The following is a 26,615-nucleotide window of genomic DNA, read 5'->3' as shown; positions in this document are numbered from 1 at the left end:
AAATCCTTTGTCATGGAGAATAATGCATGGTGTTGTAGGATAATGTATGTCTTGGACTGTTTCTCGATGAGGCAATAAATGAACAAAATATGGAAATATTAGTTTTAGCTCTCAGCATTTCTTGTGTTTAAAGGGTCTTAGGCTAGTGATATGTGCATTATTTTTTCTGTGATGTTCTTCTTCTATCCTTCTATGCTACTCTGTTGTCTTTCAGTAACAGTTCCAAAAATTCTGCCTTTGCTTTAGTTCTGCTTTATTAATATATTTGCTTGTGCGAGAATTAGACCAGGGACAAGCATGATATCTCAAACATTTCCTGAGATGTCAGTTACTCTTCATGAATCTTCATAAATCAAAAACACACTGAGGAACTCGGGCCACATTTCATTTGAGCATACCCATGCACTGTGTAATCTTCAATATGCAATAGTAGACTAATTAAACAAGTTGTACATTTTTCAGGGTTATTAGCATGGAACATATACTTTCAAAGCATCGGCACAGTGGAGGCACTGAGATAGTGAGTGTTGCAAGTGTGCCGTGCCCAGCAGGGTGGCTGGAGTTTTCCAGCATGTCACTGTCACTGCAGAGTGGTCAGCCACCCAAAATATCTTGGCAACTGCAGTCGTTTGGTCAGAAGCAAACCACTGATAAAGGGCTAGAAAATGTGTAGAAATGTGGATGGCGGCAGAATGGACCATGGACTCTAACTATGCAACCACAAGACGCGTGTCAGACTCAACACAGTTATGCAATAATCTTGCCGGTTTATTCACTACGTGACAGAGGCTTGCTCTTGGAATCCTGTTGACAGTGCAGACATGAACTGTAGAAACGTCCAAAGCTCATAAACACATTAACAGAGAAATGAAATTAAGGACAAAAGAATCGCTGGGTCCAGTAAGGTCCGTCATGTACAGTACAAAAAAAAGTCTTCTCCTGTGTGGCATTCATGCACATGCATTTTACGTAAAACACAACTTAAAGGGACAGCAGACAAATTACTGCCCGTTACACTCTGCACAGCAGTAGGTATTTAGAATATAGAGCTGTGAGAGTGTATACGCAGCAGTAAATTATGTTTCTATTTCTATTTCTATGTGTATCAGAGGGTTTCTTCTAAAACCACTAGGAATGTAAAAAACACCTTTGTGTCATACAGAGAACTGGCACAGCCAATAGGAAGGAAGCTTTCTCACTGGGTGTGGAGAGAGCAGCGGAAAGTTCATTAATATTCATAAAGCTGTTAAAACAATAAGAGCGGGTACTGGCGCAGTCAATCACACGCTACTGTGTAAGTGATTTGTAGCTAGCTAGTGTTTGTCCACACTCCAATTATAATCAGTCGTTAGGCTTCTCGATCTTTAGAATTCACATCAAAAGACGAGAGGCGCCTGTAGATATCGAAAAGAGGAAAGGTGGCTGCACAAAGCTGCCACCAATAAGACCAAACCACAGTGCTCAGAAAGCAAACAACGTTCAGGTACGTGTATACACATTTTATTTAAATGCTGAAATGAAGGAGCATGTGTTTTTGAATCTTTAAATTATATGGGATACCTTAAAAATATTTGTACTGCTGCCTCAAGAAAGAAACAAACAGAAATACATTTTTAGTACATTTTAATAAAAGGTTATTTGGCTATGATGGAAGGTTGTGTATGGTTATGTGTGCTTGTGTGTCAGTATGTAGATTCTTGTGTGAAAAATACCTTGTATACTTTGTTTAGGCTCTTGATGTGGGTGTGCACAGTCCAGAAACTAGAGACAGCACACATTTTGCTCCACTTGTTCTACCTCCAATCAATGGTAGCCATCCACTACCATTTCAGAGAAAAAAAGGTAAAGAACTATAAAGTCTATACATTCTAGAGAAAATTACATGGCAATTAATTCCTGTTGGTTTTTAACACATGGTTTCATATGAAGAGTCGTAATATATTTTTAAACTGAGCCTTCTCATCTGAACATAGCTCAATTTCAAGATGGCAAAATCAGCTGTTGCCATCTGTTAATTATTAGAACTGGATGATTCTTTAGTATAACTCTGCGCCGTAAATTTAGGTTCATATGAGCAGCTGCAGAAGACTGGTCTGGATGGATGTCATGATATTGAAGCTTCCAAAGAGCAGCTGGAGATGGAGAGATATAATCTTGAAGCTGAGTATAAGGAACACCAAGCGCTTCTGCAGAGCCTCCTGTCAGAAAGGGAAGAACTCTGCCAGTTGAACAGCGAGCAGCAGATGATAATAGCTGACTGGTTGGAAAGGGAAAACGTGCCAATGCCTGTGTGTACAAGGCGGAGTCGCCGTGGCTACCAGGACCAGCTAAAAATTCTAGAGGACCTAAAGTTGCAGTGGCAGTGCAAATCACAGCTCTACCAGCAGCAAGTTGAAGAACTCCGGCCCCGGTGCCAGGAGAAGAAGAAGCAGTGGGACTGTGAATATCAAGCCTTCATCATGATGATGCAAGAAGTAGTCGTTGCGGCTCTCGCCCGGCGGCTGGGAAAGCGGGCAGCTCTTGTTGAGGTGAAACGGCTCCTTGCAGCTGAGCAGAAGATGGAGAATAAGCTCACTGCTGCAAAAATACGGAACCTTGCGCTGCAGATGAGGGTACAAAGCCGGGAAGAAGCTATTGGAGAACTGGAGGAGAAGACAAAGGCTGAAAAACTGAAGTTTGAAAATGAGAATTATAAGACTATGATCTTGGAGTATGAAGAGGAGGTTATTCGAATAAAGAAAGGAATTACCAGCACTAGAGAGGTATGACGTCCTATTAAACTCAGTAGATTAAGACTAATGTGGGTGCAACTTCTGTTGATTTTTTAGATAGCCATGGAACTGTCAAGTAGACTTGAAAACATAACAAGACCCATCCCACAAATCCCACCACAAAACTTGGAAATTTCGAGCCCACATTTAAAACTGAAAATGCAGTAAATTTATTGCCACGGAGTAGGATGGGAAGATGTATTGTACAGTAGAGTCCTGAAGGCATAGAAAATAATCTCAGTATTGTGTACCTCCACTCTCAGTTCCAGTCACATCTCAAAGAAACGATCAACTTTGTGGAGCTGGAGATCCAGGCCAAACTAGCCAATCTGGCCAAGATAAAGGCAATGATCGGCAACAAGCGGAAAGCTCTGGCAGGGGTAATGATAGCTAAAGACAAGCTGCGTGCAGACAATCTGCGCCTGTACCAGCGCTGCAGCCTGCTGAGAAACAAGAAGCTGCTCCAGGATTTTGAGAAGGTGAAGGATGCATGCGAGGACCTGCAGAGCCAACTAGACATTCTCAAGAGGCAGCATGAAAAGCTCTCTGTCAAGTGTAGCACAGTAAAGAGCAAGCTGAAGCAGAGCAGGCCACTGCAGCATTGTGTATAACACAGTTGAACACACACGTGTACACGTATATACACAAACATGCTGTATGCTCTTTGTGCAGAACTAAAATAAAAACAGTACACTGTTATATTTGAAAATAGTGCTGTGCCTTTTATATTTGAAAGTTGACAATATATCTGATATATGTGTGTTTGTGTGTGTGTGTGTGTGTGTGTCTGTCTGTGTGTGTATATGTTACTTTCCAGGGAATAAAATTGTCTGTACATGTTTAAAAAAATGTCAGTATAAGAAGTCAGTATAACTTTGGGAAGGAAGACTATGTTCCAAACACAAGTCACTCGTTGTCTTCCAGTGAATCAAATAAATACATCAGTATAATGGATTGTAATTGACATGGTTTGCCAGAATTGTACGTTTAGTATTCATCTTTGAAGAATTACATAACTTTTGCTGTCTTAGCCTTCATCTTTATTCAAGGCTTTATGACTTATCTTGGGATATGCATCAAACCTTACCAATGTACTGCTAGTCAGATTCTCTCCACCTAGTTCCACAGTTAAACTGTGCCAGATTCTGACATTGTTCTGCGATTCAACACAGCTGGCATGTACACTATTATAGCTGTAATTAAGGGAGCCATTCTAAAGGCCACAAATTACTGAAGAAAAGATATCTGACATTTAAGGAGGGAGACTCAGAGCTGAGTCCTATTGAGAGAGCAGCTCCGTGACTTCTTCATCCAAAAGTTCAGTAGACAGGCGAATCCCAAAGTTACAAACATCTATGTTATGCTAATTTTTGCTGATACGACTTCAAAACCATCCCCACTCTAACCAATTTCTTTGGGTTTGCCAGTAACACTAGTTGACCATAGCATAAAAATAATGTTTTGTTCTGTCCTATTTGTTGAAATTTCAAACTGAGTAGTAAGAAAAGGCAATACACAGTGACCAATAAGCAATAAAAAGTTAATGAAAAGCTATAGACACACTGTTAAATGGGCTGACCCAGATATTTATCACCAGAGACCTAGAGCCCTAAACACTTGCCCAAGTCATTGTTTTGACTTATTTGGGTCCTAGTCAGATGATTCATATTATAGCTAAGCAATTTGACCCAGGAGTACTTTTCACTGTGCATCATTTTTAAAACCATGGCAAAAACAATACAGTTTTCCATCTATGTCACCAGCCCAGCACACAGCCAGTCTCATCGATGAATCTTTCATAATTTAGAAAGGACCAGCTCAATAACCCCTTGGTACTAGATGCTATACACACATGGTGCACTGTCTGAACTGCAGCTAGAGTAGGAAATGAAAAGTAACTAGCTAGTAATAGTAAAAGCATGGACTGAGAGATTTACTGAGTCCATTTTCTCTCTCGTTCCATCTCTCTCTATCTCTCTCTCTTTGAGGCATTTTCATTATTTATTGCCTAGCTAACAAATCTGCAGAGACACCTGAGGGCATCTGAGTTCAGCTTGATAAAGAAATTGTTTTTAACCCAACAAGAACCCAATCTGTTTACTGAAATGTTGAAGCTCATTTTCTTAAAGAGCAGGGTCCAGCATTGATCTGTAGGTTGCAGACCACATCTCTACCAGCTCCATTCCTGAGTCACATGCTGTCAAAAAGCTAGCTCCTGCTATCACTGCAATGAGCAAGGTGCTCCAAGTTGAATGTATATAGAGGCAGCATTGTGCTTTTTGAGGAGTACTGGGTCATGCAGCAGTGACATGAGAGCCTCTCTCTCTTTCTCTTTCTGTCTTTTGTCAGTTTGTTGGAGGTCCACTATGGCAGTGTCACTGTCCATGGTGCTCAGTGATGTCAGTGGAAACACTGATTGAAATAGGCTACAAGTTTGTACTTTTCTTTATCTGAACATGGTGATTACAATTTATAAAATGTCATCTTCACTTTCAATTTGTTTTTGCAACCTATCTACCCTCTCAGCCATCTGGTGATTCCAACTGTTTATTTATATCACCTGAAAATAATTAAATGTTGATATACTAAGAGAACAAGTCATTAGAAACCAGCACTATGGACAATCACTTCCTAGAAAAATGAATACCTAACAATTTACATGTTCAAAAAAGTATAGGGAGTTAGAGTATAGCATGCGTCATCCACAAGTTACACAAGTTATGTTTTAAATTCTGACCACATTAACAGTAACAAGCAGAGCAAATCATGTGCAAGCTCTTATCATGTTCATATAAATGGCTCACTATGCCTTCTACATGCACACTGCTTCCCCCACATATGCCAAAGGTCTGTAAAAATCTAATAAGAATGATGTATACCATATGCAATATCATAAATAAATATGTATCCTTAAAAATACTTATAGGTAATGCTTGAAATAATATGTAGCAAAGAAATAGCACATAACCTTTTGTACTAAATTATAATAATTTCTAATAACCATTGTAAGAAATGTTCATTTAAGAACACTGAATAAATTATCTCTAAATCCTCATAGTGATCACAAATATAGATGCCCTGAGGAAAAAAGTCTCTGTACCTGTCCTGGGCTCTAGGATAAGCAGTTAGAAACTTTAGCTTTGTCAGGGCTTTTAGTAACCAATCCAGAAACCTCTCTTCCTGCTTATAAATTATTTTGCATGTCAAAAAATACAAAACAACACCAGCAGTAAAAAGTCATCCTGACCATGGCATGTCAATCCCACAAAGAAGCATTTGCAGTGCTAGTTCACCTCATATACAACTCATTCTTAAAGAGGGCTTAGTATTAATAAACTATGGCTTCTGATATTGATGCTGTGGGCCTCTGAAGAGGGAAGCATACTTCACATCTTACAGCCCTTCTTTCAGAGGCAGCCATTTTGGTCTTCAGCTTGGCAGCATACTGGTGTGCTGTTGAGCTGCCCTCCTGCGTTGGCTTGATTGTAACACCCTCTTTATTTTTTAGAGCAGAGTGAAGGAAAATAGAAAGTCATCCTGTTTTCTCCCTCAGGAATGCTTTGCTATCCAAGAGAAGACAAAAAGCCCTCCCTTGAGCAATGCTAATGGTTGTCACACTGCTCAGCCGACATCTGTTCTAGGTTGTCTTGCCGGTAGGGGCCACCAAGTTCCTCTGGACGATGCAGCTTCCCTGGTAGAATAAAACATCAGGTGCTTTTTCTGATGTTATCCTCCAGTTTTTTGCGACTCTGGTTTGGGATTGAATGGCTCACTAAAGCCTTGCGGTGTGTAAATCGGTTTCTGCATCTACTTGGTGCAAAACCAGTGCAGGCCTAACTTTAAATTGAATACTGCTTGCTGCAAGCCAGTGTGAAATTGGTTTTGAAGATTGTGTTCAGACTCTGTTCTGATCGTGGCCATGTTCAGCTCACAAGCATAACATGCTGCACTCGAATGCTCACTTCAGCTTCTGAGTCCTTCTTGAACCCATGAGCCACTCCTCACTGCACTGAGGAGCCTCTGAGTACAAACTTTCTCATCTTCACTTCTGCAGACCTCTAAAATGGCTAGTGATAGGAAAGATTAATGTTATATAAAAGTTATACAAATGAGTTTTATAATATTTTGCTGGGCAGGAAATTGTTAGTTTCCAAATTTTGTCTTAACAGTTACTCCTCATGCTTATCTTTATGATCTAGTTGGAATCTTGCTAGTTAACTAGATAGGTTAGCTAGCAAGACATGTGGACAGATTCAAATCCTTGTTTTTCACTGGAAATTCATTAATTCAGCCACAGCACAAACACATCAACCAAAATTAAACATTGTCAATGTGCCACATTTTTGTTGTGGCTTAACACTAATGTGTGTTGTCACTTAATGATGTCTTCTCTAATTTCATAATTTTTGCTTTGCAGTTGCTGTTGTGTTGTGAATCTGGGCAGCTGTTCAAAGAGTAGGATGAGGCTTAGAGGTTTTCAAGATTCTTTATTGTTGTTTTGTTGAATTACAAAATAGCTGAACAATTTCTCTAAAGCTGCTGCTCGTTTCCTTTTACCCCACAACCCATCTGTTGAACAGAAACAACAAAGTCCAGCAGCTCACTTGTGGCAAGTCCAGACACTCTCTGGTGGGGCTTTATTTCATCCATTTACTTCTTTCACTTTTTCCCCTGACATCTTGAATGCAGACAGACTTCCTGCTTTATTTAGATACTCATTCCATTGAGCAACCTTCAGGTCTGTGCAAACAACCAGAGGGAAGCAATGTCCAGCAGCAGGATAATCAACATGAGAAAGGTTCAGGAATCTCCAGGACAAATATTCAATCTTGTAAAACAGCATGTTACTTTGATGAAGAGTTAAAATGTTTTTATTTTATACTCTGTAATGCTGAAGCAAAAAATCTCAAAAATGGAGATCTTCTTTAATTTATAAGATGGAAGGGGGTTGGGCTCATAGATTAATTTATGGGCCAACACAAGCCGAACGTCAGAGAATGCTCGCCTGTCACAAGTCAAGTGGTTTGGCTTACTGCGTGCAGTGGGGGGATCTTGTATGTTTGTTTTGTAGCCACGCTTCCAGGATTGCACACACCTGCACAGGGTTTACTGTCTGTCTACTTAAACCCCTGTCAGTGTGTGCACCGTTGTTGGTCACTGTCTCTAGCTTAGTCTCTTGAGTCTCTTGTGTAAAAAAAAAACCCATAGCAAGTAACATCTGTGTTTGTTTTCACTGTTTTTGTATTATGTGTAGATCGTTAGTGTTAAATGTTTAATAATGTTCACTGTTATAGTTGTATGTGATTGCCACCTGTGTTTTCTGTGTTTAATGTTAATAAATGTTTCACAAAGTCAAGCGAGTCTGTGTGTCCTGGCCCACGCCTTATGGCGCTCAGGCCAGCAGCAACATTACAGAATGACCAACCACCACAGGACACTTACTCCCTCGGCAAATGATGGACTTCCTAGCAGGAGGTGTGTGAGTTAATGTCTAAATGTAACATTCGTAACCATTTTTGTCTACCTTGTGTTAATGTTAAAAATCGTTAGTGCTAAGTGTCTCTATGTTCACTGTTTGTGTTACACGGGAGTGCCACTATAGTCTTTATGTTTTATGTAAATAAATGTTTGTCCACGTCGAGAGAGTCTGTGCATCCTGCTCTACGTACTTCAGCACTCGGGCCAACACGTTACAGAATGACCAACCACCTCAGCTAAAGACAGACTTCCTAGCGGGAGATGCGTAGGCACCCCCGCCCTGCTGCCTGGATCCCAGGAGATTGGGGAGAGGACCGTGACTGGTGTCTATGTCCACCCCGGAAGTGAAGGGGAACACCCCCAAGAATTTCTTGGGGGGGGCTAGGGGGAGCCTTGAGCCTGGGCCGAGGAAGACCGAAATGCACCACAACAACCAGAAAGAGGGCGGTTGGGTGGACCAGCGTGCAGAGCTGAAGCCCGTGTCCCTTCCCTTCAGCGGACTCACCAGCGAGACTGGAGGGGTCTGCCCAAAGCCCCGGAGGCAAACCGTCGCTGGGATGCTCCTAGAGTGGCAGGCGAGTGGAGGACCGTTGGGGGAGGTAGCACGTCTGGAACCGGGGTGGACGTGCACCCCCGCATGTCCATTGAGGCCACGGACACATACAAGGTGCCTGCGCAGACAGCGGGCACCATGTCACAGCGCCTTATATGTTTGTGTGTGGGCGCTATTGTTTGTTTGTGTTTACAACTTTTGTACATCTACAGGCGTAACGTTGTTGGGGGCGTACCGGACTGCCCTGACAGAGACAGAGAAGCTGCCTTTCTCCCAGGCGGCTGCTTGTGTGTACATGTACACTTTGTCCTGAGACTCGTGTTCACTGGAAGAATGCGTCGGGAGCCGCGCCCCTTGGGAGGGGGTTCTGTAACAGAACGCTCGCCTCTCGCGAGTCATGTGGTTTGGCCCGCCACGTGCAGTGACAGGATCTTTGTTTGTATCCACACCTGCACACACCTGCACCTTGTTTGTCTTTGCGTATTTAAACCTGCATCAGTGTGTGCAGTGTTGTTGGTCATCGTTGATGTAGCATGTTGTTCGTGAGTTAATGTCTAAATGTAACATTCGTAACCGTGTTTGTCTAGCTTGTGTTAATGTTAAAAATTGTTAGTGTTAAGTGTCTCTATGTTCACTGTTTGTGTTATATGGAATGCCACTATAGTCTTTAAATAAATGTTTGTCCACGTCGAGAGAGTCTGTGAATCCTGCTCCACACCCTTCGGCACTCGCGTTACACTGAGAGGACACAGAATCTCTATACTCCCTTATGTTTTATGTTATTAATATGTCTAATTCAATGTTAAACCTCTTTTCCCTGTAAACACTCTTTTTATTACCTCAGTATATACATAGGTTGCGTATATACACAATATGAACACAGTATATATACGTATATACACAAACACAAGGTATATATACACAAGTACAAACACAAGGTATATATACACAATTACAAATGAGAAAAACATGTGAGAACAATGAAGTAAGGCAGATAATACCAGAGAAGGGGCGACAGAACTGGCATCAAATAATGTTCTAATCATTCTTTAGGGAATCTGTCAGTCACATATATGTTATGTACAGTATCTTCCAATGGAAATTCACAAAAATCAGCCTTTGTGTACTGTTATTCACGTCACACATATCTCTATATGCATTTCGGTTGTGGGCCTCACTGAGCTTGACAACATAGGTTTTTCTGCAGTTGTCAAACGTTTTAAGCTGGTTGTAGACATTGCACCTGATCTGTGAACTTTTCAACAGTATGAAACAAACTGGTCTTTTTTCTGTTTTGTTTAGCTTCACTTTTTGTGGCTCAATTGGCTAAAACTCAACAAAAGGAAGTATGATTGTGACCCAGTCTGAAAGATGGTCAGAGATAAATAAGGGCTGATATATAAGTGGAGACAAAATACGACATGCGCACGCATAAATCTTTGACAGGCTACTTACTTGAATCCCTAGTCGATACCCAAACTGTAGAAAGAAGAACACACACATCAGTGCCACATATAGAATAGTACCGACACGGTCGCGATTTGCTTAGTGAACACTTACAATGAACGCGGTACACCGCTGCACGTCTGCAATACAGACAATACAGCAATACGGTCGATCTCGAGTTGTGAAGCACCACTTCGGACGCGCATGCAAGCTAACTGGGTGCATTTAATCATCCATTTTAATGTCATCTAGCCAAATAGTCAGACACTCTGAATTTTACACAGAAATGACCGAGACGAGCGACCGATTTAGCGAGCTAGCTCGGTCGGTTGTGCCCGCTAATTTCGCCCATTAAATCTCACTTTTACATTCTTGACGTACGTAGACGGGGAATAAAAGCCAGGTAAAGAACCAGACCGTAAAACCTACCGAAAACGGATCGAAGGGCTAAACTTCAGACAACAGGAGAAACCGGCTGTGCTGATCTCCACTGTAATCCGGAGACAGTCAGCTGGTGTTCGGCACCTTTTCCAGTCGCGCTAGTTTACTAGCTAGTTGGCTAATGTACGACAGCTTTCTTTCAGAGTAATCTAACAAAGCGGATGTGTTCAGATTCCACTCATACTGAATAAAATGTACTAAAGGTCATAAAGACGGTGAACTACCATGGCGTTGTTCAAGCATAACCCACTAATGTTAGTATTCAAGAAAACTACTGAAAACACATCTGCTAATGTTGATTTCTAGCTAACGCTAGTTTAGCTGCACTGTAGCTACAGTACAGTACAGCATTGACCTGTTCCAGCCTCTCCATCTTTATTTCTCTCCAGTGTCTTGGCTGTTTTGTTTTGTTTTTTGATGATTTTTGCCCTGGTTTTCTCTCTGAACTGTGAACTCTCTTCTTCTTTGTGTACTGTGAGGACGAGTGTCAGGTGCTGTGCTGATCTCCACTGTCATCCGACTCCAAACACACCTGTACCGGCGTCTCCTCATTAGAGGCGCAGACCTGAATGAACTCCAACGTCCACGAACGCTCCACCTTTACTGTTGATGGTTTATATGAAATTCACAAAGAGCTGTTTGTCCAGAAAATATTAATGTGTCTGCTGAATATAAACATGCACAATATAAAAAAAAACATTTATATGTATTATTCATTGTATTGTTAAGTTTAAAAGCTTGATGATAATCTGGAATGCCATAAATTCCAGTATAACAAATGTAAAGGGGAGGTATCCGGTTTTAATTGGGCCAAAATGCCGAAGAAATTGAGGAAGCTGATGGAGGGCAAGAAATCAAAAAGAAAACATTTGAAATTAATAAAGTGGCTGCAAAATAAGAAAGTACTACAAAGAAAGATGAAATGCGATCTTTGTCACCACAAAATGAAACTACACAACAGCGACTGCTGGGACTGCTATGAATGGTAGGCTAATGAGTTTACTTAGATGTTTTACTGTAACTTTATCTTAAATTAAACTTTCTAGCTAACGTAGACTGTATCAAATAACGTTGTCCCTTAAAGAATGCAGAGATTAATTACAAGCATTTTTCATTGTGATTTTTTGCACATTCTAACATCAAATAGTAATTTAACAGTGTTAAATAGGCAGAACATATGTAACGTTGGGTCTAGACTGTTAGACTCTCTGTACAGATCGCTATCCTGGTACATATTATTGTTTTCATACAGGAGGTGTCAACGTGCTGTGCTCAGGGGAAGGCAGACGAGGAGATCAATCAGACACAACTCTGTGTTTAGTGTTCTGAAGTGTCTCTTCAAAGGGATGACATATGTGTACAGGTGGGAGCAGCTAACACACGCAGGCTTATGTGTCTTACTTTATACAAGTGTGAACTGAGTGGCCATTTGAACTGTAATCAAACAGATTTTTGTTCAGCACATCTAGACACTTTCTGTAGTGTAAAAATATTTTAATGTTGCAATCTCAAACATCCATGTGTAACAAGCAGGTTAATTGGTTTTATTCAAATCAAGTCAATTGTTTGATTAAAAGAAGCAAAATAACCAGAACAGTTCACATGAACAAATTAACTTAATTAAAGAATAAACTTCACAATTTTACTGAGTACATTCAATATCTAAGTAAGGAAGTGTTAAATACAGTTATTAAATGATTTAATAAATTTAGCACTATTATGTCCCTTCCGATTTTCTCAAGTTTCTTGTCAAAAATGTCTAAGAAAGTGAGAGAGGCTTGTGTGGTGGCGATGGAAGAACTCAGAAGAAGGAAAGGAGGATGCAGACAGTTCACCGTCATAGATGAGAGTAACTTCAGGCATAGAAGAAATGCAGGTGCATCTTTTATGTGGGTATAGAATTTTGTATAGTCTTAATAATGTATAATGGACATACAAGTCTTCATGCTTCATACCTTTAATTCTTTCATCTTGTTAATAGTTCTTAATAAATGTAATAAAGCTTTACGTTTTATGTTACACAGTATGGAAGAGGGCGGATGGCTGGGGCGTTGTGGAGGAGGCAGTGGGTCTCTGGGATGCTGGGTGAAAATGCTGTCCATACTAAACAAAGAGAGCCAGTTCTTCACCTAGTTCAGAGAAGGTCCAGAAGGGAACTAGTGCCACGTATCATTCAGCATGTAAGGAGGGGATCCACAATCCTCAGTGGTGAGTGACGTGTCTACCAGCAGGCTCTGTCTCAGCTTGGCTACAGACATTACACAGTTAACCACAGTATATCATACATGGATGCTCCTACAGGGGCTCACACCCAGCATATAGAGAGGGCCTGGAGAACATACAAGGAAACTGTTTGGAAGTTTAGAAGCAACTGCACAGGGGAGCTGTTAAAGGATCACTGGATAGTAATAGAATGGTATGAATGGCTAGCAAAAAAACACCATAAAGGCCCTCTAGGACGAAGCCTTTATACAACATCCACCACTCTCCTAGCTCACCGCAAGCAGTAGAACACACACCACTTTGAGCCGCTCTCCTCCAGTCATATTTCCTTCTTTGTTCATTTGTCGTGAATGCCGCCATAGCTTCAACGACTGGTGCCATTGATCCAGTTTGGGTTAAAGATGATGGGTGTATCACATGAGCTTCATAAACCAGATGTTTCGACTCAAACAAACTGCACCTTGTTTAGTCCATTAATAAAACAGGATGTGGTCTTAGACTGGCAAACTCTTGACTGCATGGGCCTTAAAATCTTGCCATGGTCCTCGTCTGAGAATGGAGGTCCATACAGAGATCCATAATAGCTGATGCTTTGTGGATCATTCCTGCCAGACTGCTGACTAGTGGAGTAGATGACAGATCTTACACTGGAGCTCTGCATTTGAGACAGAGGCAGTCAGGGCAGTTTGCAATGTATCATTACAGTGTACTGGTGAATAGAGGGCTTAGATCAGTGTAGGGGTGAATAGAGGGCTTAAATCAGTGTACGGGTGAATAGAGGGCTTAGATCAGTGTACGGGTGAATAGAGGGCTTAGATCAGTGTACGGGTGAATAGAGGGCTTAGATCAGTGTACGGGTGAATAGAGGGCTTAGATCAGTGTACGGGTGAATAGAGGGCTTAGATCAGTGTACGGGTGAATAGAGGGCTTAGATCAGTGTACGGGTGAATAGAGGGCTTAGATCAGTGTACGGGTGAATAGAGGGCTTAGATCAGTGTAGGGCTGAATAGAGGGCTTAGATCAGTGTAGGGCTGAATAGAGGGCTTAGATCAGTGTAGGGCTGAATAGAGGGCTTAGATCAGTGTAGGGCTGAATAGAGGGCTTAGATCAGTGTAGGGCTGAATAGAGGGCTTAGATCAGTGTAGGGCTGAATAGAGGGCTTAGATCAGTGTAGGGCTGAATAGAGGGCTTAGATCAGTGTAGGGCTGAATAGAGGGCTTAGATCAGTGTAGGGCTGAATAGAGGGCTTAGATCAGTGTAGGGCTGAATAGAGGGCTTAGATCAGTGTAGGGCTGAATAGAGGGCTTAGATCAGTGTAGGGCTGAATAGAGGGCTTAGATCAGTGTAGGGCTGAATAGAGGGCTTAGATCAGTGTAGGGCTGAATAGAGGGCTTAGATCAGTGTAGGGCTGAATAGAGGGCTTAGATCAGTGTAGGGCTGAATAGAGGGCTTAGATCAGTGTAGGGCTGAATAGAGGGCTTAGATCAGTGTAGGGCTGAATAGAGGGCTTAGATCAGTGTAGGGCTGAATAGAGGGCTTAGATCAGTGTAGGGCTGAATAGAGGGCTTAGATCAGTGTAGGGCTGAATAGAGGGCTTAGAACAGTGTAGGGGTGAATAGAGGGCTTAGAACAGTGTAGGGGTGAATAGAGGGCTTAGAACAGTGTAGGGGTGAATAGAGGGCTTAGATCAGTGTACTGTGTGACACTCGTCTGTCCTCTGCAACAGCTGACCCTGATGCTCGGATTGGCTGGAATGGCCAAGTACTCACTCAGTCAGCCAGGTGGGGTGGAAGGGCAGTGCAGGGCAAGGCAGGACAGGGCAGAGGGCAGAGGCCACAAGGTACAGGTGGAGAACGGGAGGTGCAGGTGGTGGGGGGCAATGTTACCAAAGGCCAGCATGCAAGAGTGAGAGTGAGAGAATGTGACATTGAGAGAGACAGAGAGAGAGAGAGAGAGAGAGAGAGAGAGAGACAGAGAGAGTGTGTGTGTGTGAGAGAGAGTGAGAGAGAGAGAAAAAAAAAAACCCACACACACACACACACACGATAGTTAGGCAGATAGACATGACAGAAGAGTGAAAGGTTCATTCAGTCAATACGAATGATCTGCATTAAATACTTAATTAAATCTATGTATTAACAATTTACTATTTGCCATACAGTACACAGCTCTGCCCTGAGATCTGAAGTAAATGTATTTTTATTTAATATAGAATGTAACGTGAAAAATAAATTCTGGTTTTAAAAAATTTCTCTTTTCTACCACTGGTTTTGTAGATTAATTCCTTTTTCACTTTATCAGATGCCTAAATGACAGAAAAAATACATATACCCTCTGACAGCAGGTGAGTGTAAACAAGCAGTGTAAACACAAACAACTCCACCAACAAACAATATGTACAAGACAAGCCTTATAGGTGCAAAGAAACACAGAGGACCAAGGAGTGGAACTGATCGAGATGAAAATACATTTTTCAGGAATTGCTAAATTGCAGCTGTACCTAGAACAGCTTTATTGTTTTATGATGGTTTGCACAGTTTTGGGGAGTTTTGTTGTTTTTTGTTTTGTATTCTTGCTGATAGAAACATCTGACTAGGGTTACACAAGGCAGTATGAACAGCAGGGTTCTTACACGGGTTTCTTGAACTTCCTGGGAGTCCCATAAAGATGCAAGAATTCCCTGAACACGGATGTGATGATTTAAATGAAAGAGGAAACATTTTGATCAGTTTTTTAAATCTAAATTAAGTTAGCGTAAGTTCCAGTGGGATGACAGGCCTGTTAAAAGTCTTCCTTAGAACAAGGAAACGCCTCAGTGCACTTGGAAAACCTGTCTACAATCACTAGCAAGTACTTCAACTGACCACAAGGTGGAATGTGCATAAAGTCTATCTGTAGACACTGAAAGGAATATTCTTGAGCCAGTAAGGCATCATATTTGGCTTGTGTTGGTTGCTTCTGGCACAGGTTAAACAGCTATCTAGGAGGAGTTTTACAGTTATACGTTTTGCAGGAATGCAAAACTGTTTTTGAATGTTAGCCGTCACTCCCCCTTTGTGCAATATGTGAAATCCCATGAAAATGGCACACAAGAAATGGCAAAATAGATTTAGGAAGGGTGATACGCCCCTCTGGGTCACATGCCCCTCCGGGTCACGGATTAGACCATTTTAATCAGGACTACAGCCCTAATCAGCCCAGTGAGAGCAGTCCTGTTGTGTACCCTGAGTTTGTAAGAAACGCAGATTGATATTATTCGGCACAAAGCAATGAGAAAACATGGCGACAGCTTCACACATCGAGGATATAGTGTACGGGCATGAGGGGGCATTAACAGCTGCCCAACGTGGAATCTCATCTGCTAAAGCATTGCCAGTGGCCGTGTCAGACTCAGAGGTTGTGTCATGACCCTTGACCATTACGATAGCCAGCCAAGCTGGTAGTGTACATGCAGACAAAATTGCAGACACTAGTCCTGGATTAGAAATTGTCTTACCTTCCAAGATACAAAACCCCCGGAGCGACAAATCTTATTGAAGTCATGAGCAACCCCAAATGCATAACGAGAATCAGTGTAGATGGTGACAACCTGATCCCGGAGGAGATGGCAGACCCTGGTCAACAGCACCAGCTCAGATTCTTGAGCAGACCTGTAAGGGAGAAAGTAAGCCTCCCAAATGAGGTTAGGCAGAGAGCAGACAGAATAACCGATTGAAACGATCAGACGGTTTAAAACATGGGCCATCTAGAAAAATGTGATAGCTGCCCATTTTTGATATCAGTCATGTTAGGAGGCATAACCCTACACAGTTTCTTACCCAGCATCATGAATGGAGCAGAAATATTCATGGGGGGATGGAGCCATGCTCCAAAGTTTCACGCTGCAATAGAGAGTTGAGGTTAGTATAGAGGGCAGGTGTGGCATGCCGTCCGCTCCTCCTCCAGAATATGTCGGTACAGACATAAACAATGCCTTACACAATGCCTTCATGTTTTTGCTTTCTTTTGTTCATTGCTTTAACATGCTCTTCCTCTCTGCAATATGCTGGATGATCTGTTGCTTAAAATGATATGAAGTTTAGTTTATGGGATCATTATACAGCGTATCGCTGTATTGGACACTTCTAGCTAGAGCAAGCTAAGCTGTGGTTAGTTCCTACAACTAACGTGAGCTAGCTACCTGTCCATCCATACGTTCAGTGAACAAATACGCGACAACTCAAGAGATCCAGCTGTGCACAACCGCACTGTTTCACAATACCAAGCCAGCTTGTGTACCCCGACAATTCTGTCTACTCGCTGTGATGCTGCGTTTTGTTCTGGCACTGTTAACATCACGAGGCAAGCGGCAGTACTGGGTCTGTGAACCTTTACTGTAAAAACATGGAAAAATGAAATTGCGTGCGTGTGTGTGCGCATGTGAGAGAGAGAGACTGGCAGACTCTCCTCCCCTCAAGGTCCGTTAGTAAAAAAAAAATTTCATCTGGAAATCTAAGTTGCTATATTGTGCTGTGTAATGTTAAGCGCAGCACAACAATGTCCTGTAGGTCACATAAATAACGTAAGTAGCCTAATGTCATAATAACAAATATGAACAGGAATGATCAACCACTACAAACAGCATGTTAAAATACTAAAAATAACGAGTTGATTACAAATCGAGTAAACATTTAGAAAGTGAAACTTAACCAGAAAACCCATATTCTATCATTTAACCAATGAAAGATAGAAAATCACAACAACAAAAAACAACATAATAACATGTCGAAAAGATCTGCGCTAACATTAACAAGCATCGCTGTCACCATAGCAACCACAGCAGCTGGGGTTTTTACACAGGATACAAGATTTCATGACATTGCGATTAGCAAACTAACATTTTCAAAAGAAACATAAAATAAACAATAATATCTCTGTACCTTTGATGACATATAAACATGTAAAAATTGCTTGTTAGTATGTGTGTGCGTGTGCGTGTGTGTGTGTGTGTACTACCCATGTAATAATAAATTGTGAGCACCAGTGAGAAGTCCCCAAAAAAAACACATGCACAATAAATGATGCTAAAGGACTCTTCAGCTGCAGTTTATTTCTGTACATATGATACACGCTGTTCTACAAGTTACACATGTAGAAGTCTCTGTACAAATCAACACATTCAAGTTGGAAATCTTTGGAAACTGGGAAAGGTTTTTCATGCTGTTTTCTGTGTGGTGGAGTGACACAGGCGCAGATGCACACAGTATGAATGTAATGTCTTGTGATAGTTACCCTCCACCACAGTGTGTTCATGGACTGTGGGTTTGAAATGCACATATGCTGTGTGTATATATATTTATATATGTATGTAAATTAAAACACAGGATTAACACAGAAAAGTTTGTATATTTTAACAAAGTAGGTAAAACAAAAGTATATTAAGAAAAAATGAACTTACCTGTGATTTTTTTGTGGAGAGTCTTCCATGTTGTCTTTGAAGGGGAGCTTTATGGGGAATTGTCCTGCTTAAAGACAGGAAGTGACATCACCCAATTTCCTGTTTTTCCTTGTATTAGTTTCCAAAGGAAATTTCAAGAGTGGAGTTTTGATGTTGACTTATTTTGGAGAATTTATGATTGCTGATTTTCTTTTATTGAACTTGTAACTTGTAAATGCTAAATTCTATTTTCTAAAACATTTTTGTTTGTTTTTGTAGTGATTGCCAGATGAATCCTTGAAGCTTTCCATCCAATTGGTTCAAAAAAAGGTTCATATCTGGAGGCTTCATGTGCACACAAACCCCCCTGCTGGCTAAACCTTTATTGTCATTTCAACTATTTGTGATGGATCTCTTGGCTGTTTTGCACCAGTGACAGCATGGGAATAGTCACTGCCAACAATAGAAATAAAAACACCTTAATATGATTTTGTGTGGTTCATTCATTCATCTAATCTGTTTTTGATGTGTAGGTAATGGTTTTGGAGGTCTACTAGTGTCAAAAAACAGGTTGATTTCAGTCAATGTTTAAATAAACCAAATAGGACATGAGATGTTTATGTTGAGATGTTTTTAAGACTGTTGCAGTGTTTTTCAAAGATGGGAAAAATGGTTATGCTTATGAATACTGTGGTGACTTTATTCACTTTTATTAAGAAATAATATTTTTTTCCACTGTGCTTTTCCACAGGATACAAGATTTCATTACATTGCGATTAGCAAACTAACATTTTCAAAAGAAACATAAAATAAAAAATAATATCTCTGTACCTGTGATGATATATAAACATGTAAAAAATCAATTGCTTGTTAATGTGTGTGTGTGTGTGTGTGTGTGTGTGTGTGTGTGTGTGTGTGTGTGTGTGTGTGTATGAGTGAGAGACAGACTTGGCTCCCCTGGTAGAAGGAACAGAATGAATATAGTTAGCAAACGAAAGAAAGGCTGCAGTAACTAAAATTAGTCTATCCCTTCCCAAAACAACACCCATTAAAATGTACATAGCACATATAATGTCGAAAGGGATTCAAGAGTAAAACCATGTTCTAATCCCAAAATGATTGGACGGAGTTGAACTCGACGCAACCAACCTCCAGTTCTGTTAATAAAAGCTTTGAGTGGCGTGCGGTCCAACGCACCTATATAATTGCTCCGAAAGTGTTCGCACACACAAACGGCATAATACATGAAGGTAAGAGAAAGATGTAAAAGTAAAGAAACATGGAGTTGTTTTGGTGAAATTGATAAGACAAACATACATACGTTTATGAGAACCCGGTGCACTTACTAAGCTCCAAAATGCTACAGTTCTAAACCTAAAAGCAAGAAAGAAAGCATAAAATAAAACCCTAAAGAAATGAAGCCACGTTGTACGTGAAAAGGGGCAAAAATGAAAAGAAACATAGCTAAGAAGAAAAACAGCACCTGGTATTCCCAGGCGGTCTCCCATCCAAGTACTAACCAGGCCCGACCCTGCTTAGCTTCCGAGATCGGACGAGATCGGGCGTGTTCAGAGTGGTATGGCCGTAAGCTACGAAAGCGGCGAAAAATGCACCTTTATGCAATACATCGACAGCGTGGCTACAGACACAATCACCCGATTAAGCTCTTGTCGAAGCATAAAACAATGCCTTACAGAATGACTTGATGTTTTTGCTTTCTTTTTTTCATTGCTTTAACATGCTCTTCCTCTCTGCAATATGCTGGATGATCCGTTGCTTAAAATGATATGAAGTTTAGTTTATGGGATCATTATACAGCGTATCGCTGTATTGGACACTTCTAGCTAGAGCAAGCTAAGCTGTGGTTAGTTCCTACAACTAACGTGAGCTAGCTACCTGTCCATCCATACGTTCAGTGAACAAATACGCGACAACTCAAGAGATCCAGCTGTGCACAACCGCACTGTTTCACAATACCAAGCCAGCTTGTGTACCCCGACAATTCTGTCTACTGGCTGTGATGCTGCGTTTTGTTCTGGCACTGTTAACATCACGAGGCAAGCGGCAGTACTGGGTCTGTGAACCTTTACTGTAAAAACATGGAAAAATGAAATTGCGTGCGTGTGTGTGCATGTGAGAGAGAGAGACTGGCAGACTCCCCTCCCCTCCAATTCCATTAGTAAAAATTTAGTTAGTAAGTGATGAAAATGGTGATAAACGCGCCTTTTGTCTCTGTCTGTGTGTGTGTGTGTGTGTGTGTGTGTGTGTGTAGTCAAACCAGGCCTAACTACCCAGCCAATATAACTAGTGTTTATACACAGTAAACCAGATCTCACACTGATTAGCTCAGGGCCAATATAACTACTGTTTATACACAGTAAACCAGACCTCACACTGTTTAGATCAGAACCAATATAACTACTGTTTGAAATCTTATTTATTATGCAGATTGACACAAATATGTTTTATTTACTGTGTATAATGCTTCACCTCAATAGAAGCTTAATGATAAACTATAATATTTAGAACTTCTAAAAATTTAATTGATAATTTAAGTAAAGTGTTTTCATGGATCATATGAAAAATTCACCTTTTCACTGCTTGTGCAGGTACATTTATGTAGTATTATGTCAAACCTCAGCGCTAAGCAGGTCAGGTGTATTAGGGTTATTATTGTGGAGGGTGTTTGGTGGTGTAGAGTCCTGGGTGACGAATGGATACGAGACCTCACCATGTCAGTAGTTTATTATAAAGCACAGGGTGAAGCCTCCACTACAGTTACCAACTTTTCTAGCTGCCTGCATGCAGGCTGGTCTGGAAATGCATCTCACTCTCTGTCTCTCTATCTGTTTCCCTCCTTTCTGCAGACTGTCTGGTTGTTTGGTCACAGAGGAAGGCTGTTCTTCTCTGGCTTCAGCGCTGAGGTCAAACACCTCCCAGCTGAAAGAACTGGATCTGATGTACAAGCACCCAGGAGAGTCAGGAGTGAAGCTGCTCTCTGCTAGCCTGGAGGATCCCCACTGCAGACTGGACACTCTCAGGTATGGAACGTTAGTATGTGCATGTGTATGGGGGTTTGTTTGTGTGTGCTTACGTGTATATATGTGTGTGTGTGTATGTGTTTCTGTGTTGGTGTCTGTGTGTGTATGAAAGAGTGAGAATGAGAAAATACTGAAAACTGAGTCTTCCATTCCTGAGTAGTGCAGTTCCCATATCATACTGTGGTGGCTGGTGAGTTCACTCTCCATCATTCTCCTGTAGGAACTGCTGAGTTTTAGTTGACATGCTACATTTCCTCAGCCTCCTCAGGAAGTACAGATGCTGTTCTGTCAGGAGTTTATAAACTCTGTTCCATTTTTTGAGGTTAGTTGTAATTCATTTAAGAACCACAGGGTGTCAGTAGCAGCGAGTCGGTTCATGTGTGTAGCGATCGTAGAGTGAGAGAATACAACTCCAAGAGTTCTAGTTAGTGTAGTTATTATAGCCGTGCTAATGCAGTTGTCTGCGTACATCTCATACCTTTTGAAAACATTGTGGTTGTGTGTAGTTTATTGTATTGTTATTTGTAATCACAGATCATTATTTGGTGGATAATGTTATTCTCTGTGAAGTTTGCTGCATTGTGTTTTGTGTATATCGGTACTTGTGGCTGGCTTGTTGTTGATTTGTCTTTCATGTGATTCAGTTTCACGTTTCCTCCTGTTGTCAATAAAACTGTGAACAAGAGCTGAACATTTTCAGAGTTCTGATGTCAGGAGAGTGTTAACCTGCAGGTCATGCTGTGTATCGTACATAAACAGAGGACACAGCAGATACTGTTGGGATTTCTTTATGATGTGGTGTTTGTTGTAGGTCCAGGTGAGGTCTTCACTGATGTGGGGTGTGTTGTGGGACCAGGTGAGGTCCTCACTGATGTAGTGTGTCTTGTAGGTCCAGGTGAGGTCCTCACTGATGTGAACTCCAGGAAGGTGAAGGAGTTCACCTCCATCTCTCCTGTCTGTAGTGGTGTGTGCTGTTGCTTCTCCTTCCTCCTTGGGTCAACAATCATCTTCTTGGTCTTGTCTGCATTCAGGGAGAGATTGTTGTCATGACACCATGTCACCATGTCTGTCACCTCCCTCCTGTATGCTGTCTCATCCAGTGATCAGTCAAACCAGTTTGATGATGCTGGTGTTATACTGGGCGGCCACACAGTCCTGGGGGGTCCCAGAGTTCTCAGTCCTTGTGCTGGATGTACATTGCCAGTTCTGACTGACTGATTCTGTCTGTTAGAAAGTTCAGCCCCCATTTACAGAAGGAGGGTGTGAGTCCAGTGGTGAGTGTTTCAGTTAGTTTGGTTGGGGTGACTGTGTTCACTGCTGAGCTGTAATCATTGAACAGCACTGGAACATAACTGTCCATGTCCTCCAGATGTGTGAGAGACGTGTGGATGTCAGTGCTGACAGTGTCCTCAGTGCACTGGTTCTGGTGGGCTGTAAACTGGTGGGGTCCTCTGGACAATAATGGACATTATAGTTGTAAGAATATAGACAATTAGGAGCAGAATAAGTAGTGAGATGGAGAAAAATAAATAAAGAAATATGGAACAATAAGCAATTAATGTCTAGTGTGGTTTTCTAGAAGTCCTAGTCTGGTCCCAACAGTGTGCACATGACCGAAACTCTTCCTGTATGAGATCATCCATGAAGGGCAGCGGGGAAGTAGCTGTGTGGGGTGGAGGTGTGGGGGGCTACAACAGGGAGCATCATGGGGTGGTGGGAGGAGCCATGGCAGCTGAGACAGTAACGTCATGACATCAGGGGTAGGTGAACCTCAGCAGACAGAGAGACTAGATTATTAGACATGTCCAGGTAGAGGGTGTGTAAAGTAGGAAACTATGATGTGCAAAGATGGACTTTGGCAGATGTAGCTGTGGCAGCACAGCTAAAAGGAACCACAGGCATGATCAACACTCCGCCGCTCTCAGTCAACTAACTAGAGAGACAAAAGAGAGGTGAAGTGACAGCATCATCACATCCCAGTTTACCAGAACTCTCAATGCCCAAAACGATGTGTGTGTCTGAAATGGAGAGAGAGAGCGAGAACTATTATCTGTGTGTGTTTGTGTGAGAGAGAGACAGAACTAGTATCTGTGTGTGTGAGAGAGAGAGAGAGAGAGAGAGAGAGAGAACGAACTATTATCTGTCTGTGTGAGACAGAACTTTTCTGTGTGTGTGAGAGAGAGAGAGAGAGAGAGAGACAGAACTATTATCTGTTTGAGACAGAGAGAGAAAGAGAGAGAGAGAGAACTAATCACTGTGTGTGTGAGAGAAAGAGAGAGAGACAGAACTATTATCTGTGAGACAGAGAGAGAGAGAGACAGAACTATTTTCTGTGTGTGTGTGAGAGAGAGAACTAATAACTGTGATACAGAACTATTATCTGTGTGTGGAACAGAGAGAGAGAGAGAGAGAGAGAGAGAGAGAGAGAGAGAGAGAGAGAGAAAGAGAGAGAGAGAGAGACAGAACTATTATCTGTGTGTGAGACAGAGAGAGAGACAGAACTATTATCTGTGTGAGAGAGAGACAGAACTATTATCTATATGTGAGACAGAGAGAGAGAAAGAGAGACATAACTATTCTCTGTGTGTGAGACAGAGAGAGAAATAATGACTGTGTGAGAGAGAGAGAAAGAGAGAGACAGAACGATTACCTGTGTGAGAGAGAGAGAGCGACAGAACTATTACCTGTGTGAGACAGAGAGAGAAAGAGAGAGATAACTAATAACTGTGTGTGTGAGAGAGAGAGACAGAACTATTATCTGTGTGAGAGAGAGAGACAGAACTATTATCTGTCTGTGAGAGAGAGAGACAGAACTATTATCTGTGTATGAAACAGAGAGAGAGAGACAGAACTATTATCTGTGTGTGAGAGAGAGAGAGAGGGAGAGAGAGACAGAACTATTACCTGTGTGAGACAGAGAGAGAGAAAGAGAGAGAGAACTAATAACTGTGTGTGTGTGAGAGAGAGAGACAGAACTATTATCTCTGTGTGGAACAGAGAGAGAGAGAGACAGAACTAATAACTGTGTGTGATACAGAACTATTATCTCTGTGTGGAACAGAGAGAGAGAGAGAGAGAGAGAGAGAGAACTATTATGTGTGAGAGAGACAGAGAGAGAGAGACAGAACTATTATCTGTGTGTGAGACAGAGAGAGAGAGAGACAGAGAGAGAGACAGAACTATTATCTGTGTGTGAGACAGAGAGAGAAATAATAACTGTGTGTGAGAGAGAGAGAGAGAGAGAGAGAGAGAACTATTATCTGTGTGAGAGAGACAGAGAAAGAGAGAGAGAGACAGACAGACAGAACTATTATCTGTATGTGTGAGAGAGAACTATTATCTGTGTGTGAGAGAGAGAGACAGAACTATTATCTGTGTGTGTGAGAGAGAGAGAGAGACAGAGAGAGAGAACTATTATCTGTTTGTGAGAAAGAGAGGGAGAGAGACAGAACTATTATCTGTATGAGAGAGAGAGAGAGAGAGAGAACTAATAACTGTGAGAGAGAGAGAGAGCGACAGAACTATTACCTATGTGTGAAGGAGAGAGAGAGAGACAGAACTATTATCTGTGTGTGAAACATTGAGAGAGAGCGAGAGAGAGAACTAATAACTATGTGTGTGTGAGAGAGAGAGAGAGAGAGAGAGAGACAGAACTATTATCTGTGTGTGAGACAGAGAGAGAAATAATAAGTGAGAGAGAGAGAGAGAGAGAACTATTATCTGTGTGAGAGAGACGGAGAGAGAGAGAGAGAGAGACAGAACTATTATCTGTGTGTGAGACAGAGAGAGAAATAATAACAGAGAGAGAGAGAGAGAGAGAACTATTATCTGTGTGAGAGAGACGGAGAGAGAGAGAGAGACAGAACTATTATCTGTGTGTGAGAGAAAGAGAGAGAGAGAGAGAGAACTATTATCTGTATGTGAGACAGAGAGAGAGAGAGACAGAACTATTATCTGTGTGTGAAACAGAGCGAGAGAGAGAGAGACAGAACTATTATCTGTGCGTGAGAGAGAGACAGAACTATTATCTGTGTGTGTGTGAGAGAGAGAGAGAGACAGAACTATTATCTGTGTGTGAAACAGAGAGAGAGAGAACTAATAACTGTGTGTGAGAGAGAGAAACAGAACTATTATCTGTGTGAGAGAGAGACAGAACTATTATCTGTGAGAGAGAGAGAGAGAGAGAAACAGAACTATTATCTGTGTGAGAGAGAGAAACAAAACTATTATCTGTGAGTGTGTGAGAGAGAGAGAGAGAGAGAGAGAGAGAGAACTATTATCTGAAAGAGAGAGTGACATAACTATTATCTGTGTGTGTGTGTGAGAGAGCGAGAAAGAGAGAGAGAGACAGAACTATTATCTCTGTGAGAGAGAGAGAGACAGAACTATTATCTCTGTGAGAGAGAGAGAGACAGAACTATTATCTGTGTGAGAGAGAGAGAGAGAGAGACAGAACTATTATCTTTGTGAGAGAGAGAGAGAGAGAGAGACAGAACTATTATCTTTGTGTGAGAGAGAGAGAGAGAGACAGAACTATTATCCGTGTGAGAGAGAGAGACAGAACTATTATCTGTGTGTGAGAGAGAGAGAGAGAGAGAAAACTATTATCTGTGAGAGAGAGAGAGAGAGAGACAGAACTATTATCTTTGTGAGAGAGAGAGAGAGAGAGACAGTACTATTATCTGTGTGTGTGTGTGTGTGTGTGTGTGTGTGTGTGTGTGTGTGTGTGTGTGAGAGAGAGAGAGAGAAAACTATTATCTGTGAGAGAGAGAGAGAGAGACAGAACTATTATCTTTGTGAGAGAGAGAGAGAGAGAGAGAGAGAGAGACAGTACTATTATCTGTGTCTGTGTGTGTGTGAGAGAGAGAGAGAGAGAGAGAGAGAGAGAGAGAGAGAGAGAACTATTTTCCGTGTGAGAGAGAGAGAGACAGAACTATTATCTTTGTGTGTGAGAGAGAGAGAGATAGAGAGAGACAGAACTATTATCTGTGTGTGTGTGTGAGAGAGAGACAGAACTATTATCCGTGTGAGAGAGAGAGAGAGACAGAACTATTATCCGTGTGAGAGAGAGAGAGAGCGACAGAACTATTATCTGTGTGTGAGAGAGAAAGAGAGAGAGAGAACTATTATCTGTGTGTGTGAGAGAGACAGAACTATTATATGTGTGTGTGTGTGTGTGAGAGAGAGAGAAAGAGAGAGAGAGACAGAACTATTATCTGTGTGTGAGAGAAAGAGAGAGAGAGAGA

The 26,615-nt window shown here is 41.5% G+C and overlaps 1 long non-coding RNA gene and 1 other non-coding gene across 2 annotated transcripts in view; both read right to left on the bottom strand.

Moving 5' to 3' along the window:
* The window catches only part of LOC145657174 (uncharacterized), a 454,169-nt gene that overhangs the window by 422,343 nt on the left and 5,211 nt on the right, over window positions 1–26,615 (bottom strand). The window lies entirely within an intron of this gene.
* On the bottom strand, window positions 19,800–19,918 carry LOC145659778 (5S ribosomal RNA). The gene has a single exon (XR_014125919.1). It is a non-coding gene; the product is annotated as a 5S ribosomal RNA (ribosomal RNA).

This window comes from Electrophorus electricus, chromosome 1 (genome assembly GCF_041902795.1).
Source record: "Electrophorus electricus isolate QZ-2024a chromosome 1, ASM4190279v1, whole genome shotgun sequence".
NCBI classification, from domain to species: Eukaryota; Metazoa; Chordata; class Actinopteri; order Gymnotiformes; family Gymnotidae; genus Electrophorus; species Electrophorus electricus.
Note: the sequence above shows the minus strand (reverse complement) of the source record. Positions and strands in the feature narration are given on the sequence as shown.